Source organism: Triticum aestivum, chromosome 5D (genome assembly GCF_018294505.1).
Source record: "Triticum aestivum cultivar Chinese Spring chromosome 5D, IWGSC CS RefSeq v2.1, whole genome shotgun sequence".
Classification (NCBI taxonomy): Eukaryota; Viridiplantae; Streptophyta; class Magnoliopsida; order Poales; family Poaceae; genus Triticum; species Triticum aestivum.
In genome coordinates, this window is record NC_057808.1 from 8913528 (window position 1) to 8918949 (window position 5422).

Here is a 5422-nt window from a genome sequence, read left to right on the forward strand (position 1 = left end):
CTGCCGTCCTCCTCAAACAAAAATTTCTATGCGAATTAGTGCTCAATAAAAAACTGAAAAGGAAAAAGAAAAGGAAAGAGAGAGCAGAGAGGAAAAAGAAAAGAAAAAAGAAAAGGAAATTTATTTGGGAATAATTGTATAAATCATTAAATTTGAGTGGCGGCGGAGGAAAAAGAAAAGGAAAAAGAAAAGGAAAAACAAAATACTTGGCAGTGCTCAAACAAAAACTTCTATGCAAATTAGTGCTCAATAAAAAACTGAAAAGGAAAAAGAAAAGGAAAGAGAGAGCAGAGAGGAAAAAGAAAAGGAAATTTATTTGGGAATAATTGTATAAATTTGACCAAAAAAACATCAATTTTATTTTTTAATAGCTCTTAATCATTCAACCGTCGCTGCTCCTCCTCTATGTCCCCTTAATCTTATTTTTTAATTCCTTTATACTTAATTAATTTTTACTACATGCAGGAGTGACATATGGGGGACGATAGAGCCGAGCCGCTTAGGGATCCGGAGGCTGAACGTTATTTAATGGGCATCATAAACAACGAGATTCCTTATGTGCCGGGCTCAAAATATGAGCAAGAAGAGGATGTAGTCTCTTCTTTTCTGAACCTTGACGGTGGAACAGACATTGTCGATGATCAAGAAGGTGAAGGAACGGACATTGTGGACGGAGGTCAACCGTCAACAAACGACGATCTCGAATTGCAAGTAGCAACCACCTCCGGCGAGGTATATATATACATTGAGCCTCTCGTGATACAGACTTACTGAAATGTGAATACATATGTATTAACGCGCGTGACTCTCTTTCTTTTTTTAGCCCTCGGCCGGATCGAGTACGACAAAGCGTGGCAAATCCAAGGCGATGAAAATAGGAGAAACATATACCATTGATTTTGTCAGTGAAACCGGCAAGCCCCTATAGCACACCTCAAAGTTTATCAACCAATGCGGAGTCGTTGTTAGAGACAACGTCCCGATCACCGTCCAGGAATGGAAGGAGCCAAAGAAGGCACGTCTTGGTTTCAGTTTTGTCGACAAGAGAACGGGTGGACGTGAATTCTACCTCCGGAATACAACAAAGTCGATGAATTCGGTAACGAGGTTCCGGGTGGACGTGAGAGGAGGAGGCTAGTTAAAGAGTTCGCTCTTCAAAAGATGGCCGAAGCATTCCGGAACTTCAAGAAAAATTTAACCCGTGACTATGTCAACAAGGGCAAGACTCCGGATTTCAATGGACAACATGAGAAACTGAAAGATGATTGGCCAGAATTTGTGAGGCAAAAGCAATCGGAGCATTTCAAGGAAATATCGAAAAAAATAAGGATAATGCGAGTAAGAAAAAGTTCCATCATATTATGGGGCCAGGAGGATACCGCCTTTCGGAGCCTAGGTGGCAGAAGATGGAGGAGGACCTGAGGGTGCGAGGAATCCCTCTAGGTACAGAGGGATGGGACCCAAGGGCCAAAAGCTGGTGGTACGGGCATGGGGGATCGCTAGACCCGGAGACAGGGGTGTGTGTTCACCGGAAGAAAAAGTTTGCTCCCACCCAAGCCCTTATTGACGCAATGACCCAAGCTCAAGAGGGCTTGATCAAGTTCAACAGAGAGAAAGACGCACTGACAACAGCCCTCGGGAATGATGAACACGGAGGACGTGTACGAGGCAAAGGCAGAATTCCGTGGAAAGTAGGGTTTTCCCAGGACAATGACCCGTACTGTTACAGAAGCCGTAAGAGAAAGACGGACCGGGATGCAGATCTTTTGGCGAAGTTTGCATCGGAACTCCATGAGTTGAAGCAGACCGTGCATGAACTAGTAAAAGAAAAATCGGCTGCAGGGCCGCATGAAGATCATGGAGCAGATCGCGGAAGCCAGCAGCGGAGAAGCAGCGTGGCTTCCACGGATGCCCCGCCTGGTGCGAATGCTCCGACGATCGAGATTCGTGCACCGGAGCCTCACTACCCCGTGGATGATGTAAAGGAGATGAAAGAATGTGATCTGCACTATCCCGTGGGGAACGTTTCCACGAAGGTAGCTACCGGCAGTGCTTTACCCTGTACACCTGGAGCACTCCACCACAACAACCCCATTGCATATGTCTATGCTCGTGTCACGGTGGAAGACATAGTCCAAGAGTTTGAGGACCTGGAGATTGACAAAGCTACACCCGAAGGGGAGAGAGGACTTGGAGATGTCAAGCGCCAGATCATTCTATGGAAAAAGAAGTACATAGTGTTTCCAGGCGAGGCGCCAAGGCTAACAAGTCCACCCCCTCCGATGGTGGTGGTGGTGGTGGTGGTGGCGGTGGTGGTGGTCGTGGTGGTTCACCTACACCTCCTTCACGCCATTCGACGCCGTCCCCCGATCCACAACCTCCGGCGGTTAAGCAGCCGCCACCCCCCAATCCTCCTCCGGCGGGTACGACGCCCCCCAATCCACCTCCGGCGAAGAAGCAGAAGCAGGCGGACAGCAAGGAAACCCGCTCCTAGACTATTAACCCGGACCCTTATGTACCTAAGACCACAAGGGTACCGGAGCCATCACTGAAGCCTCTCCTCCCAAGGCCTTGGGAACTTAGTGAAGCTGAAACCAAATTGGCCGCGTCTGCTCATTATGAGAAATGGAAGGCGGATACGAAGGCGATAAAAGAGCCTGAGCCCAAGCAAGTATTCACTGAGAAGCAAAAGAAGTGGGCTAAGGATTTTTTGACGACACCGTCCCAAGCCGAGCTGAATATGCATGACGACTATGGACATGAACTTCGTAGGCAAGCAAAAATATTGAAGGAGGAGAAAGAAGAAAGTAAAAAAGCGGGAAATAAGTTGACCAGCTCGGGATGCACAATAAACAATCGATCCCCCCGCTCATAGTGAAAGCCGGTCCAGAAGAGGACCCCGAGATCATAGCAGCGGCGGCAGCACTTGGATTGACTGTAGCGAGTGCCATGAAACAAGCGTCCGAGATGGGTTTGACTCTTCGTGCCTCGTTAGGCCTTGAGGATGCGCCAGTATGTGAGATAGCATTACAATATATGCGGAATGGGCCTCTCGTCGAGCCTGCGCGGCAAAAGAGTCTACCACCACAAATGCGAAATCTGCTACGTTGGTACAAGCATTTCATAACATGGGCCGACAAAGAATATGTTTATGCGGATGTTACAGAGGAGCATCACACCAAACGGTACTCTGTACAAGTTCATATGAGTGAATTGTTCCAGCTGTTCAATCTGCGCGAGCTCGACAAATCTATCCTGAGTTGCTACGTTCTGTAAGTGATTTATTTCTACTCATCTCGTTCTTCATTGCCTGCACTATATATATATATATATATTGTCCTAACTATATTGTTGCGTACGCTATTATGCAGATTGAAGATTTGGGAATGCAAAATAAGAAACATCCATGATGTTGGGTTCATTGACCCACATATCGTTAATGGACATGTGTTACAAAATCACCCCGAAGACGTGGAGAAAGACTTGTACAAGTTTCTTAGAAAGCATCAACTCAAAAGTCATATTCTATTTCCTTACCATTTTGGGTGAGTGTTTCTCTCTTGTGCCCATTCTCTTTTGTTTACTCCATGCATGGTATGTCTAATCGATGAGTTATGCATGACTGTGCATGTAACGTGTCCGCAGGTTCCACTGGATTCTGCTAAATATTGAACTTCACACCTCCAGAGTTCTAATCATGGACTCTATGGATTCGGATTCAAAGCGTTGGGCCGGCATGAGAAAAATGCTGCAAAAGTAATTATTTTCAATCATTTGAGCTCTACATCGATCGGTCTCTTTCGTTCATTTCCTAATATCAAGTAACTAATAACTCCCTTGTTCATTTAATTTTCTTTGCCCTGTAGGGTTTGGAGACGGTTCTCAGAAGAAATTGTCGGTGAATTCAAACATGAGCTAGATTTTAGAAGGTTAGTTCATGTGGATAAGCAGCCACCGGGGACCAATCTATGTGGATACTATGTTTGTGAGAACATCCGGAGACACACTTCTGAGCGGAAGGCATCGGATAGCGTGCGGAAGGCAACGGATAACTTGCGGAGGAGGCTTAGTCCAGAAGCTCGCTTCCGACCAATTCAAAATGAATTAGCAGGATTTTTCATGAGGGAAGTCATCAATTCTAAAGGAGAACACTATACCGAGGACAAAGAAATTTATATGCATACCCAGGATTGAAACTTGTTCGAAGTTGTATATGGTCATCCATCCTAATTGTGTATGGAAACTTGTTCGAAGTTGTATATGGTCACCCGAGATTGAATATATATTATATATTCCTCTTGAATTCTTCTTGTTTGAAATTTCATATGCATGTATATAGTAGCGTAGAATATGTGTACTGAAACTTCATCAAAATTAAAATAAAATACAAAATAAAATATAAAAGAAATAAAACACTACAAATTAAAAAGAAACCAGGTTTAGGGGGGCTAAAACCTAAACCTGCGGAGGAGGCCTTTAGTCCCGGTTAGCCACGAGAACCGGGACTAAAGGTCCTCCGCCCCGACGGACTCCTGGCGCCCACGTGGACGGGCCTTTAGTCGCGGTTCGTAAGAGGCGCGACTAAAGGGGGGGCCTTTAGTCGCGCATATTTAGTCCCGGTTGCACAGCCGGGATTAATGGCCTTTGCGAACCGGGACTAAAGGCATATTTTCTACTAGTGAAAAGTGGGTCCTTTGTTCCTTCTCCCATTTTGAATAGGTGCATGGATTTGTGGAGGAATTTCGGGTACACATTCTACCTCGGTTTTATGACAATGCTTGCTAATAATGCATTCTTTGTCCCTTTTTTGTACTTGTAGTTTGTAGTTGGACTACATGTATGACCTCACAATAGAGATTAAACATACACTTTTATAGTTCAAAAATGTGATTGTTATCATGCTCTATGTTTATATTTGATAAATTTATGGGTTTGTTTTAGAAAGCATGTGTGTGACACAAGAACGTTGGTGGAACTATGAATAGGAGCGGTAGGGAACAACGTTGTAATCCTATAAGATTATCACGACAATAGCTTTATAGGGGAAAGCACGTTTATCATTGAGATGAATTATGAGTGCTTTACTACTATTTATGTCGATAGTGAGCAAATAAAGTTTTGTTCAATGTTTTGTTTTTATTTTCACTTAAATGAGCCATTTAATTGAAGCAATATTATTTCGATGGCTAGAACCAAAATTGCGTTATGACTTTGTAGGTGCATCCCTCGGCCCCACCTTGGATTGCGGTGTAAGACCATCAAGTTTCTAGATCCCACTCATGCCGAGTATATATGGCGCAAGCTAAACATTGATGACGGTCTTGTTGTTGAAGAGGTATGTACAATTGTTCCTTTATCTTATCTTTTGTCTTGCTATTATATATGGGAGCAACTATAGGTAAGGCACATCAAAATTATTTTC

At 44.2% G+C, this 5422-nt stretch overlaps 1 pseudogene; it reads left to right on the top strand.

The window, feature by feature from the left end:
- Positions 1–5422, top strand: part of LOC123120125 (uncharacterized) — a 33699-nt pseudogene that overhangs the window by 26164 nt on the left and 2113 nt on the right.